General features: G+C 38.2%; 1 protein-coding gene across 1 annotated transcript in view; it reads left to right on the top strand.

The window, feature by feature from the left end:
* Nucleotides 1-15,433, top strand: part of LOC107617635 (serine decarboxylase 1-like) — a 59,642-nt gene that overhangs the window by 30,189 nt on the left and 14,020 nt on the right. The window lies entirely within an intron of this gene.

Raw genomic sequence — 15,433 nt, 5'->3', positions numbered from 1 at the left:
CTCCGATGGTGGAAGTGCAAACATTCACAATTCATTCAACAGCATATATGCATTTATACTTAGCCATAATCATGGCTCCGCCGTAACACGGCAATAATCTAGCCATCCGGCTCACGGTTAAATCCATAACCAGCCAATTCATTAACAATTACGGCCCTTCGGCCCATGGCACAACAAGCACTTCCACCGCCATCCTCCACATCTCACATAATCATCTTTGATCCTCAATGATCATTTATTTTTCCCCTTGCTTCACTCGCAAGTTACCACATTCACTAGCCCTTTTTCTCATGCTAGGCATATCATAATGATTGAAGACATAAGTGGTGAGATCGGAGGCTTAGAAGTATGAAATTTGGCTTTTAAAACTCAAAAATCAACTTTGGGATGAAAACAAGGCCACGCGTATGCGCACTCCACGCGCACGCGTGGATGGCCTTAAAACTCATCGATGCGCAAGCGTCATACGCACGAACGTGCGGATTGAAAATTAGAAAAATGACGCGCAAGCGTCAGCCACGCGTACGCGTGGGTGCTCTTGCGCCCCAGGCACAAATCTGGCACAACTCTGGCATAACTCTCGGGAAAATGGTTGGGCATTTGGTGTAGCACACCGACGCGCCCGCGCACACCATGCGCACGCGTGGATGGTGCTTTCTCGAAGAACGGTGCGTATGCGCCAAGTGCGCCTACACGCGGGGGGTCATTCTGCTAAAAAATTTTCTAAGTTAAAAGCTGCAGAATTTACAGATTCGACCCCCAATCTTCCGACGGACATAACTTTCTCATTTTAAATTGTTTTTCACCCGTTCTTCGAACGGCATGGACATCCCGGGTCCAATTTCATTTCTAAACAGATTTGGTATAAATCAGAGATCTGTAGTCCATGTTATGTCTCGTCAAAGTATGCCCAAAAACCGTGTTTTCATACAAAACCATAAAGTGCCATTTTCAAAACAAGCCACTTTCAACTCTTTTTAGCCGATTTCCCAAGCTCAACGGTAGCACTTCCAAACCACTTGTCCACAAGCTCTCAAGGTATCAACACCTCCAAGAACAGATTTTATCACACCAAACCCTCTCCCAAGCTTTCCAAAATCACCAATCAAGCTCCAATATTCACATATACACAACCTAAGCCACAATCATCATACCCATACATAACATCTCAATACCCAAACATCATAGAACAACAAATTACACTAGGGTTGAGAATCTTACCACACCCAAGGTCCAAGGAGACAAGATTAACCTTCTCCTTCAAGAGAGTTGGGTCCTATAACATCAAAGAACCCAAAATCTCAATATTTTTGCTCATGAAACTCGAAATCAAGGCTGGAAATTCGAAGAGAAAAACATGGCTTACCTCAAGATTAATTGTATGGGTTTTGTAGAGATCTCCACGGTGAACGCGTGGCCACAAATGGTGCAGCAATCGGAGCTCTAGATCAAAAGTTATGGTGGTTTGAAGATCAACCAAGGGAGAGAACTTGAGAGAGTGTTCTTCCCTCCATGGCCTCCATTTCAGCGTGTGTGTGTAACAAATGAGGAGAGAGAGTGCTGAAAACTAGGGTTTTGATTTAGTTTAGTTGGGCCAAGGGCCCACTTTGGGTCCGGTTGGACCGGTTTGGCCCGTTCGGTCCAATCTTGGTCCGATTTCTATAAAATTAGTACCGAAATTCTCGTCCCAATCTCCTCTATCATATTAAGCCATAAAAATAACATTTTTGGCTTTTCTAGAATAAATTCTCATTTATGGATTAATTAGCCATTAATTAACCGGGTTTTACAACTTCGGAGGGTAGGTGTGGGTGCAGCATGGGGGTATGTTGGGTTTAAGGGGCACCGTTGCGGCAAGCTATGCATGCATGACACGTGGCGGGGAAGGCACAACTCGGACTGTCCGTTTTGTCACCTTCAAATCGGATCGTCCAATAACGCAACATCCCTTCGCACCGTTCGATTACTTCGCCCCTGACACCAGATGCAGGTAAAGCACGCATGTTCTCCATAACGTGGTCCTACCCCATTCTTGTCTTCATATTAAAATTAAAAAGTGTTGAATGATTAGAATCTGTTTTTGGTTTTACAGATATTATGCTGCATAGAATTTATCCATTTCGGGAATTGTGCAATGCACGTACAGTGTGTTTCGTTTTGTTTTGTTTTTGTCAGCTTTTCCTTTGGCAATTATTTTGACATTAAAAAGTGTACTGTAGAGATATTAATATATTAAGCAATAATGAGTGCGGCAGAAATAAGGGATCAAGGATTTGTCAGTGTTCTGAAAACCAAACCGGACCGGTCAATTTAACTGGGTTAATTGAGAACCGATCATCAGACCGGTTCGGTTGACCATATAAACCTGCTTGCAAAAAATCATAGAAAACCGGTTGAACCGATAAATAGGTTGAACCGAACGGTTTTTTTAAAAAGTTTTTGATTTGGCTACAAATTCTGATTTGGCATTGTTTGGATGCAAAGTGGAAAATAAGAGGAAAGAAAATAGAAGGAAAGAAAATGAGAGGAAAGAAAATGGATGGAAAAGTTACTTTTTTTGTTGTTGTTTGGATGAAGAGAAAATGAATGAAAAGAAAATATAAGAAAATTTTTCTTTTGTTTGAATGAAAAGAAAAATAAAAAAAAAAACTATACCAAAATAAAATTACATTAATACCCTTACCTATATTATATATAAATTATAATTTATTAATGTATTCAAGTTATTTTTTTAATAGAAAAAAGTCATTCAAATTGTATTTTAAGATTTTAATATATTATTTTTATTAATTGTTACGATGGGTAACCGGAGATTAGTGGGCTGGACGGCGTTGGTTGGCCCAAACGTATGGAGGAGGAGGCTCGCAAGTGGATCTGCAACTCGGTGCCCTCCGTCCGACTCGTGAGTATGAATGAATGGGGGATGGTACCTGCAAAGACACTCCCAGCAAGAGTGTTAGCAGGTCTAGAGAGTATTGGGACTTAGAGATACCTGAGAAGTGTCAGTGTATTTATAGTGGTGAACCAATAACCACTTTGTATTTTAAAATTTTAATATATTATTTTTGTTAATAACAACACTTTTTTAAAGTTATCCTCTTTTATTGTCTTTTAAATGTGATAAATACAAAATGTATTATTATTTTTTAAATATATACAAATAAATAATTTTATAAAAAACTAATAAAAATTCCTTATACATTATATCATTAATTTCATTAATTATTTTTAAAAAAAAAGTTTAATGGCGCTATAAAACTGAAAAAAACACAAAAAATAGGTTTTCAGATTTAAAAAAAGTTTTACTTGAACCGCACATTACTTTTTTCCAATGTTCTGAAAATTGGAACGGACCGGCCGGTTGAACCGGTTCAATCGGGAACCGGCAAAGAAAACGGTCTAGTCCAGTGTGCAAAATCACAAAATAAAAAACTGTTCAAGAATCGCTGAACCGGCCGGTTATCGGCAGGTCGGACCTGACCGGAACCCGGCCGGTTTATAGAAAACGACCTCGTTTCCTTCCTTGAAAGGGAAAAAGTTGCACGCATTATCCCCCATTCCCCCTTCTCCAACTCCTTCCTTCAGGAAACCCTAGCCTCCACCAAAGAAGCAAACACTAGCCTCCACCAATAGTTGTCGCCGTCTATTGGATGAGAGACTGCTGCCGCCGTCCATCGCACTCAAGAACTTCCGTCTTCGTGCTCTCGGGCCTCTCGCCGAATCCTCCACGTCGGGTGCTCGCATCTCGCCGTTCTCCTCTGTGCTCGGCTGCTCGCGTCTCCCTCCGCCAGTGAGTGCTCGAGCTATGCGTGTTGGTTACTGCTCGTCGTCCGTGGTTGTCTCTACTCGATTCTGCCTCCCAGTCTCACTCGAGTCTCGTCTCAGTCACTGGCATCTCGTGGTTCATCTGTCTCGTCGCCGGCGGCAGAAGCAACTCGTGGGGTTGTCTCTTGCTTCATCGCCTTCCGTGGGGTGGTCGCCTGTAAGACCCAGAACCTTTGAAAAGTCTTTTTATGATCAAGTCTCAAATCATATAGTTATTTATAGCCTTAATTTCAGAAATTATTTTATTAAAGATAATTAAGGCAAGTTTTGATTTATTGAATTTGAGATAAGTTATGGTTATTATCCAATTTTACAATTATTTTCTATATTTGAATTATAAAGTTGTTAGTTATGAAATAATAAGAATTTTATAGGATTTGGATTGAATGATTAATATTTTAAATATTAGTACTGCTATTTTGGAAAATGAAGAAAATTAAATATATTACTTCTAATTATTTGGTTGGGAGCATCGCCGTCAGCCATGGCCGTTGCACCTCTGGCCGCCAGAAAACCCCGCCGCCGTCGCCGGTAAGGGTTTTTGAATTCGGTCTTCATTCGTTTAAGATTCTGGAAGCTTTAACGTCTCTGTATGTGGGTTCCAGGCGCCATTGCCGGAGTGCGGTCGCCGCTGCTACTTGAGGTGGCTGCCGGGCTGCCGCCGAACCGGTTCAGAGATCGCCGCTATTTTGGTTCAGCTGCTCCTTCTTCGTTCGATGAGCGTTTTCGATTTGAAAGCCCTTTAGTTACTGTTCTGTTATCATATGCTGAGGTTTGTGGCATTAATCGCTATACGATTGAGTTTCGGTTGTTATATGTTGCGATTAGAGTTGCTATGGTTATTGCGAAAGTGGCTGGGAGCTGAGGTTTTGGTTGCCGTCAGTTCGGGTTGAGGCGAAAAGGACTCTGTGACGAACCAAATCTTGATTTAGAAATGAATGATTGAGTCTTTCAAAGAGATTTTGAACTTGGCATGGTTTTGAGAATTTTGGAAGTGTTGGAAAGATGTGGAAAGTGGCTCTGTTTTGAAAAGTGATTCTTGGCTAGCTGTGATTTGACTACGTTTGTTATTTAAAAGTAAATGGGCCAAGAATGATTTTGAAATAAGGTATTGAGCCTGATTGATTGTGGATATCATCAAGATTGATGAGTTATTGTTTGGTAGGCATAAGGGCCGGGTTCGTCCCGCTTATGCTGAGAGATTTGATAATTGACAAGATTGTTGATAAGTCGCTTGCACCTGGCAAGGACGGTGGTTAATCCCGCTTGTCGAGGTTGCGGCGCCCGTGTAAGGACGGTGGTTAATCCCGCTTACGTGTAGATGTGAGGTCGGAGGCAAAGTATCCCGCTCACATCCTTTTGGATCACAGGAGTGTGCAGGAACTAACATCCTGGACCGTGTGGCGGGCACGTTATCCCAGAGGGTTCCCATTTATACATGACCGAAGGGCAACATTCCCATGGGAATGTGTCGGGTTGGCAATTGAACCGACAATGTGATATCACAGCCAGTAGGACAGGCATTCATCATTTGCATCTATGTGATATTGTTTGGGTGTGCATATTGTATTTGGTTTGCCTATGTGAATACTTATGTTAACTGCTAACTGTTATACTTGTTGTAATTGCTCTTGATTGTGCTTGAACCACATTAATTGTGATTGTGTTTGAATTGATTGGTTTGTGATGAGTTGGTTGCTGATTGAGCTGTTTGGGCCGGGGGCCGTGTTGGATTGGATGGGCTTGAGGCCGTGATTGGTATATTGAGTCCTAGTTCTGTATAAAGTATCTGATCGGTTCAGTATAGACTTAATGAACCTATGCTTGGAACGGGATGATCATTTATACCGCGTAGGTGACTGCTTTCATGGTTGCGGTCTAGGAAAAACTTTTCAGACATTTTCTTTAAGAAAGGAAAAAGGTTTTGTTTTAGAATATTTGAGAAATTTAGCAAGTTTTCAAAAAGGAATTTTTTGGATTTCGAATGTGAACCTATGGTTTTTGGAAGGACTCATAAGACGAGCAATGATCACTGAACTCTAAGAATGATTTTATCTTTACGTATCTTGTTATAGCAATTTCTGTAATCCTATAGTGAGAACAAGCGAGGACGACGTTCTCACTCCCCTACAGGTTATTCCTTTTCAGGATATGGAAGACGAAGCTTCAGGAGAGTTATGTTTATTTTCTGTCCTTTTGTATTACCGTAGCTATTATTTTCCCTCGCCTTTATCTTTATTATGTTTGTAAGAGGGATAGAAAATTATGATATGTATATTTGTAAATTAGTGTGTGTATATATATATATATATATCTTAAAGTTGTATCTGATTTTGCATGTACATGTATGTTTAGGTTTTCACAAAAAAAAAAGAGTTATCGAAAGGTTATGCGGTTTTAAGTTTTAAACAGGCTCATATTTTAGTCTTAAATATTATAAGAGTCATGGTAATACTCGAGCTATCAGAGGGCCGCAGCCGGAAGCGTGACATTTTGATAGTTAGGGTGTTACATTTGTGGTATCAAAGCAGTTCTTCCTGTAGAGCCTGAGGAATGGACTGACTATGCTTCAATTGCATACTCTGAATGTTTGTCATGTAATAGGTCTTGTCAAATGACGAGAATTAGAGCTTTATGCACATGACGATCTATTGATTAATGCCGTTAGTCTTGCATTGCATAATTCTTGGTATTAAGTTTGGCCGGCTTAACACTAGTGAATTATGTATATGAGAGCACTAATGGGTTATCATAGATGATCCACAAGTTTTGAGCAAAGCGAAACCGCGGGTTTTGGGAACGTTGGAAACTATTTCTCGAGGTTATTCAGTTGTGTGTCTTGATTTCCGTTCAAGTCGACCTGTTCTTTCATATCCTAATTTGAAGTTCTTGTTTGCTAATCCTTTTGAAAAGTAGTTTGATTTTTCAACTCTATCCCTCCATTCATATGCATTGTTGTTTTGATCTTAATTGCATATGCTTGTTTGGAATCCTTGTTGCGTCTATCTTCCTTTGTTTGAGTTCTTCTTGATTCAGGTGTTCTTTGATATAGCTTTGAACTTGTCTTAATGCGCTGTGCTTTTTAACTTTGGGTTCTGAGTCCATTCTTTGAGAAATTGTTGATTCAGTTTTTCTCTTATTTGACAGTGATTACAGCCAATTTTGAGATTTTATAAAAATTGCTGTTGATTAGATACATACTTATCTATATACGAACTTTGAAGATTTCTTATACAGTTTAACAACTATTTATTTTTAATACCTCGCCTGTGCTTTTACTGGTTTATGGAACTGCATTTACCTTAAATTACAATTTGACTTTCTAGTAATTTTACTATAGTTCCAATGCACATCTTCAATTGATTATATATTTGGGATATTTTTCAAAATTTTGGAAGGAAAGGATTTTTCACTTTTATCCCGGTTGAGTTTCGTTTGATAAACTTTACTTAATTTATTTTGATTTGAGTTTGATTTAGCATACCACATGGTTTGTGCAATTGTTGTTCCTTTGAAACTGTTGGACTCATAGCTTTCTTCCTATGAACGGACTAAATTCTCTATTAAACCTTCCATCTCTATGAATGTCATACGTGATTCTGTTTTTAACTAATCTTTTACATCTTGTGAACATTACCATTGATCTTGTTTTTTCTTCTCTGGTGAACATCATTCTTATATGATTCAGTTTGATTCGTTTCAAGTTAGTCATCGTTTAATCTCTCATTATCTCTACAAAGAGTTTTTAGTCAAAGATTTATCCTTGAGAAATTACTAATGATTGAGTTGTCTTTTCCTATGACTTTTGTATTCTTTTGAATCAATTTGAAAGCTTGTTTAATGACTCATGCCTAGTGAATCTTGTTTGAACTACTTTAATTTAAGATCCTTTCTTGCAAGGCTTGACTCCTTTTAATACATCTTGAACTTCTTGAATGTTCTTCTGAGATGGTAATTTCAAGAACACTTTTGGAGTCTTGTTTTGAACCTTTAAAAAAAAAGTTTTGAATTCTCTTGTAAGAAATTCTAAACGGAATCTATTTCATGTTGCTTGATTTAGATTGAAACCATTGTTCAATTTTGACGAAGTTAATTTAAAGTTGGCATGCACTATTTTAAATGAAGTTTTGAAAAGCTTCCTTGTTTAGTGGAACCCGGTTTGTTTGTAACGCACCACTTATTTCCTTTACCAAATTGTAAGCAAATTTTTATCTCGAAATTTCTTTTCTAAAAAGAGCTCAATTTTCTCTTTTGTCCTTGCTATGAATGTTATACACGCTTGTTTGAATATGGACTTTGGAAATTTTTGCACAAGCATTTGATTTCTTCCGAGTTTTATGAATTACTTTTGGTTAAGTTATGCACCTAACTATCTTTCTAAAATATTTGAGGAAATATTTTGGCTCTTGGCTCTTAGCCAAACTTGTGTGCATTTTGTTTTTAAAACTCTGCATAATCTACTTCAACATGAAGTTGAATTAGAGCGAAGCCACGTTTATGCTTTCGTTACTCTCTTAAAGAATGTTTATTACTTGACTTTCTTTTAAATTGCGAAGTGATTTTTCCGCAAGATTTTGGCTCTTTTAACGAACAGAGTATTCGGAAGTATTTTATCATGTTCGAGTTCTGTGAGTTTTGTCTTGGGTTTGAGATATTCTTTTCTGTAAATCTCATACTTCTTCGGTTTAGCTTGATTTGGTTCCAAACTATTACCTTGCTTATCCTTTTTGTGTCTCTATCAGTTATCTCTGGTTCAGGAGTCATCCTTGAGGTTGTTAAACTGAATTTCTTTCCAATACTCTTCATCGATTATACATCCTTGTTTACTTGTAGATTCAGCAGTTCTTTCAGAACTCTTGCGGAGATTATCCTTGTTGTTTGTTGGTGCACGAATTGTGAATCACACTTTTCACAACGCGTACCACTAACCAGCAAGTGCACTGGGTCGTCCAAGTAATACCTCACGTGAGTAAGGGTCGAATCCCACGGAGATTGTTGGTTTGAAGCAATCTATGATTATCTTGTAAATCTTAGTCAGGAAGTCAATTATGTTTAGCAGTTGAATTGCAAATAACAGAAATATAAATTTTTCCTAAAAACTAATAAAAATAGACCAAAAACTAACTAAAACATACTCAAAACTATATGAAATTATCCCCAAAAAGCGTATAAAATATCTGCTTATCACTTGTCCTTCTTTTTCAAAGTCTTTTATCTTTCTGAGTAAACTCGAGAATTATTTTGATATCACGTGCGACTTGTAGACGTAGTAACGCGATGCGTTAGTTCTTTAAGACGTGATATGTGTATATGGGAGGTGAAGCGGTAAGTGTACAACGTTATGAGTTGTGGGTCTTTTGTTCCTTGCGAACGGGTTGCGGTTGTCAAGCTTGTGATCGGATATGGGGATTGTAAAGTGCTTAATGGAGTTAGAAGGTTGAAGCTTTGAGGTTGAGATGAGATTAGTGTGAGGATGTTGAGCACGTCGTTGTAAACTCATCCTGTTTTATAACCTTCAATGCCTTGCCTTACTATCACATGTTTGACCCATGTCACCTTTTGCATTGAGCCTACCTCGTAATGTTTGCTTTGCACTCACACTTCTACCTTTGCATCCTTATACATATGACAATCAAAGTATTTGAAAATCGTATATATGTTTATATTTTGAGATATTTTTGCTTCTTCCTTAAATGTGTTCAAGGGTGAACTGATATGAAATTTCTTTTGTTTTGTATCAATTTTCGAGGGCGAAAATTTTTATAAGGTGGGTAGAATGTAAGACCCAGAACCTTTGAAAAGTCTTTTTATGATCAAGTCTCAAATCATATAGTTATTTATAGCCTTAATTTCAAAAATTATTTTATTAAAGATAATTAAGGCAAGTTTTGATTTATTGAATTTGAGATAAGTTATGGTTATTATCCAATTTTACAACACGAACCGAGAGCTGCTGTCGCCGCAGCTTCTCCCAACTCCGCTGCTGCCCGTTGAAGACGACGCCGTTGCGGGTCAGAACTCAGGCGAGAGAGAGGAGGTCACGAAGGAGAGAGCCGCACCCAGTCCCTGGCCGCCGCCGCGCCAAACAAGGGAGTGGCCGCCGTTGTTGCAGAGGAGCCGCGCGGCCACCTTCGCATTCTCGCGCACAGAGAGAGGGGGATGCGCGGAGGGAGACCTTCTTCCGCCGTTGTCGTGCCGTGAGTGCCGATTCGGTGGTTGCCGTCGCCGCTGCCTGGGTTCCTGTGGTCCAAGCCGCCATTGATGGAGCTCGCATCGCCGTCAGCCATGGCCGTTGCACCTCTGGCCGCCGGAAAACCCCGCTGCCGTCGCCGGTAAGGGTTTTTGAATTTGGTCTTCATTCGTTTAAGATTCTGGAAGCTTTAACGTCTCTGTATGTGGGTTCCAGGCGCCATTGCCGGAGTGCGGTCGCCGCTGCTACTTGAGGTGGCTGCCGGGCTGCCGCCGAACCGGTTCAGAGATCGCCGCTATTTTGGTTCAGCTGCTCCTTCTTCGTTCGGTGAGCGTTTTCGATTTGAAAGCCCTTTAGTTACTGTTCTGTTATCATATGCTGAGGTTTGTGGCATTAATCGCTATACGATTGAGTTTCGGTTGTTATATGTTGCGATTAGAGTTGCTATGGTTATTGCGAAAGTGGCTGGGAGCTGAGGTTTTGGTTGCCGTCAGTTGATTTAAGAATGAAACTGAAATTGGTTTTGGCTTAAGTTTGGTTGGTCTTGAAATTGGTTCGACATAATTGGAAATACGATTTGGTTTTGGGTTTAAACCCTATTCTATTTATTCAACTCAAGAAGTTAAAGTTTCGGAGGTTTTCAAGGAATTTAAGAAATGAGTTAGGTTATTCTCCCCTGAAGTCTCGGGACTCTGCTGAGGAATCTTACGACCAAATCTTGATTTAGAAATGAATGATTGAGTCTTTCAAAGAGATTTTGAACTTGGCATGGTTTTGAGAATTTTGGAAGTGTTGGAAAGATGTGGAAAGTGGCTCTGTTTTGAAAAGTGATTCTTGGCTAGATGTGATTTGACTACGTTTGTTATTTAAAAGTAAATGGGCCAAGAATGATTTTGAAATAAGGTATTGAGCCTGATTGATTGTGGATATCATCAAGATTGATGAGTTATTGTTTGGTAGGCGTAAGGGCCGGGTTCGTCCCGCTTATGCTGAGAGATTTGATAATTGACGAGATTGTTGATAAGTCGCTTGCACCTGGCAAGGACGGTGGTTAATCCCGCTTGTCGAGGTTGCGGCGCTCGCGTAAGGACGGTGGTTAATCCCGCTTACGTGTAGATGTGAGGTCGGAGGCAAAGTATCCCGCTCACATCCTTTTGGATCACAGGAGTGTGCAGGCACTAACATCCTGGACCGTGTGGCGGGCACGTTATCCCAGAGGGTTCCCATTTATACGTGACCGAAGGGCAACATTCCCATGGGAATGTGTCGGGTTGGCAATTGAACCGACAATGTGATATCACAGCCAGTAGGACAGGCATTCATCATTTGCATCTATGTGATATTGTTTGGGTGTGCATATTGTATTTGGTTTGCCTATGTGAATACTTATGTTAACTGCTAACTGTTATACTTGTTGTAATTGCTCTTGATTGTGCTTGAACCACATTAATTGTGATTGTGTTTGAATTGATTGGTTTGTGATGAGTTAGTTGCTGATTGAGCTGTTTGGGCCGGGGGCCGTGTTGGATTGGATGGGCTTGAGGCCGTGATTGGTATATTGAGTCCTAGTTCTGTATAAAGTATCTGATCGGTTCAGTATAGACTTAATAAACCTATGCTTGGAACGGGATGATCATTTATACCGCGTTGGTAACTGCTTTCATGGTTGCGGTCTAGGAAAAACTTTTCAGACATTTTCTTTAAGAAAGGAAAAAGGTTTTGTTTTAGAATATTTGAGAAATTTAGCAAGTTTTCAAAAAGGAATTTTTTGGATTACGAATGTGAACCTATGGTTTTTGGAAGGACTCATAAGACGAGCAATGATCACTGAACTCTAAGAATGATTTTATCTTTACGTATCTTGTTATAGCAATTTCTGTAATCCTATAGTGAGAACAAGCGAGGACGACGTTCTCACTCCCCTACAGGTTATTCCTTTTCAGGATATGGAAGACGAAGCTTCAGGAGAGTTATGTTTATTTTCTGTTTATTCGGTCCTTTTGTATTACCGTAGCTATTATTTTCCCTCGCCTTTATCTTTATTATGTTTGTAAGAGGGATAGGAAATTATGATATGTATATTTGTAAATTAGTGTGTGTATATATATATATATATATCTTAAAGTTGTATCTGATTTTGCATGTACATGTATGTTTAGGTTTTCACAAAAAAAAAAGAGTTATCGAAAGGTTATGCGGTTTTAAGTTTTAAACAGGCTCATATTTTAGTCTTAAATATTATAAATACCGCGTAGGTAACTGCTTTCATGGTTGCGGTCTAGGAAAAACTTTTCAGACATTTTCTTTAAGAAAGGAAAAAGATTTTGTTTTAGAATATTTGAGAAATTTAGCAAGTTTTCAAAAAGGAATTTTTTGGATTTCGAATGTGGACCTATGGCCTTTTTGGAAAGACTCATAAGACGAGCAATGATCACTGAACTCTAAGAATGATCTTATCTTTACGTATCTTGTTATAGCATTTTCTGTAATCCTATAGTGAGAACAAGCGAGGACGACGTTCTCACTCCCCTACAGGTTATTCCTTTTCAGGATATGGAAGACGAAGCTTCAGGAGAGTTATGTTTATTTTCTGTTTATTCGGTCCTTTTGTATTACCGTAGCTATTATTTTCCCTCGCCTTTATCTTTATTATGTTTGTAAGAGGGATAGAAAATTATGATATGTATATTTGTAAATTAGTGTGTGTGTGTGTGTGTGTATATATATATATATATCTTAAAGTTGTATCTGATTTTGCATGTACATGTATGTTTAGGTTTTCACAAAAAAAAAAAAAGAGTTATCGAAGTGTTATGCGGTTTTAAGTTTTAAACAGGCTCATATTTTAATCTTAAATATTATAAGAGTCGTGGTAATACTCGAGCTATCAGAGGGCCGCAGCCGGAAGCGTGACATTTTGATAGTTAGGGTGTTACATCGCCGACTCGCCGTCGACCGTTGGTGAGTCCCTGCACCATCGCTTCCCTGTTTTCTCTTTTAAGATTTCCTTTCTCCCTGTATTTTTGCATGTTGCTGAATTGCTAATCAAATTTGCCTTGTTGCTAATCTAAATGTTGCTGTAAATCGATACTTTACTTGGATTTGTTAAATTTGTTGCTGTAACTTGAGTTTGTTGATGAATTTGTTGCTTCCCAGTCACAGAAACAGAACAGAATACTCAGTCAGTGCTTGGTTGATTGGTTTTGCTCACTGATTGTATTTGATGATAAATTTTAAATTGATAACTTAAATTTTAAATTTGCACTGCGTGTTACTGATTCACTGTTCCTTCAGTCCTTTTTGTTGTTGTTAATCATTGTGATGAGCTTTATTAAAATTGGGTTGAAAACTTTTGAATCTTTTTTCATTTTTAATTGTTCTTAACTTCTGTTCTTATTAAAAAATTTGCAATTGGTGATCTTTTGATTTATTATATGCTTCATGTTTTTAATTTCACTCTGCTTCTAGGCTTTGAAATCAGTTTATGATAACTGTGATGCAATTATTTAGTTAGATAACTGATGTAATTATTGAGTTCAAGAGATTGAGTTTTTGATTTGCAAGGTGATTTTTGGTTGATTTTTTATTTAATTTGGTAATGGTGTTTATGATTGGGGTTATCTGGTTTTCATTCTTTTTGAATTTGGTAATAGTGTGATTACTTGTTGCTGTTTGTAATGTTTGTTGCTGAATGATGATTGTTCTTTCTTGCCTCTGTTTAGTAATGTTTATTGAAATTTTGTACTTTTTCAATGCATATTTTTATGTGTTATTAGTCAAAGTCATGTCAAGGCCATGCAAATTTATTCAATTCCTCCTACTTCAAACTGCTTATGCTGCTTCTCACTATTTCTGGTGTGTAACTTGTATACTTCTGCATGATTCTCTTTTGATTCCACACAAAGTTGATGAAAAAAACTGATTTTGTTATCTGGGGTAATCTTATTCTGTTTCTGTCTATGTTTTCTTGCTAATGGAACATTCTAGTCTAGTTGTTTAGTGATCAGAATGTTATTCCTTCTTAGCTTCATGGAATGAAAGAGAAACTACATTGCATCCTCAGAGGAATCAAAAACCATTAATTAATTTATATATTATTCATTTTAGTTTTATGATTCTATCAATTTGGTTGTGTACTTATTCTTCTTATTCAGCATAGGAATTTAAGCATTTTATTTTTCTGATATTTCAAAACTATATTTTTCTCAAGAGACATTTATAGTTTTATACAGACAAGTGGTTCTGATTTTAGAATCAACTATGGACAAATAGCCAACAATCTTCCCTTTCCATCATACATTGCTGTTCTAAAACAATTTTTTCGGTTGAACCACCGGTTAGACTGGTTGGACCAGTAAACCTGTGAACCAGTGATTAAAACGGTTTGATGACCGGTCCAGTTTTCAGAACCTTGCTTTTTTCTTTTCCTCTCCATTTTCTCTAGTGATCCAAACAATGGAAAAGTTGATTTTCCATCCATTTTCTTTCTCTCCATATTCCTTCGAAACAAACAGAGTGTAAATCAACTACCCATTACCCCAAGTCCCCAATGCCCCGCAGCCCCATTCCTCTCTGAAATTGGAAGAAAAAATCAAGTCCTCAATCCCTAGCCACCCATTGTCCCAGCACCGCCGCCCACAGCCACCGCAGCCCCACAACCACGTCAACCACCGCAACCACCTCAACCCCGAAGCCCCGTCTCATGTATAGGCATCGTGCATGAGCTCGGCGCCGTCGCAGGAGCTTGACGTCGTCTCCTCTGTTCGAGAGCGCTCTCTCCGTGTTCGCCGTGCCTCCGTCACTGTCAAGCACTTCTGATTTGTTCATGATTTTTTGTTCTGAATATCTTATCCTCTGTGACTAGGAAGTAGGAATCATTTAGTTTGGTTAATTACTTAATTTTGTTCATGATTGTTGTTAGTTGGATTTTAAATTTTGTTTGCTGTGACTTAGAATCATTTTATTTGCTGAGTTAATTTTGTTCATGATTCGGTCAAATTTGTTTGCCGAGTTAATTTTGTTTATGGTTGTTTTTGTTGTATATTAAAGATGGAACAATCATAAAGTGATCAACCGCCACAAGACAATGCTATCAATGCTGTCTAAGAATCCCAAACTGGTTCTTCTCGAGAAAAATCTGATCCAGCTTCGCAATATTTTACTATGATCAGGAAAATTTGATGAGTTGTGTCTTTGATTAGTCGAAAACTTGTTTGTTAATGTTTCTTTTAAAAGTAGAACATTGTGTTTGTCACTACGTGTGTTTTGGTTGTTTTTAGTTACAAACTTTGATGTTTTAAGTTGTATGTGAGCTTCTAATATTAAATTATGAATAATTTATGATGTGAAATTATGAAATTTTGAATTTTATTAAGTTAGAAATTATTAAATTTATATATTTTAAATTATATATAGGTT

This window comes from Arachis ipaensis, chromosome B09 (genome assembly GCF_000816755.2).
Source record: "Arachis ipaensis cultivar K30076 chromosome B09, Araip1.1, whole genome shotgun sequence".
NCBI classification, from domain to species: Eukaryota; Viridiplantae; Streptophyta; class Magnoliopsida; order Fabales; family Fabaceae; genus Arachis; species Arachis ipaensis.
This window is presented reverse-complemented; position numbering and strand designations above follow the sequence as displayed.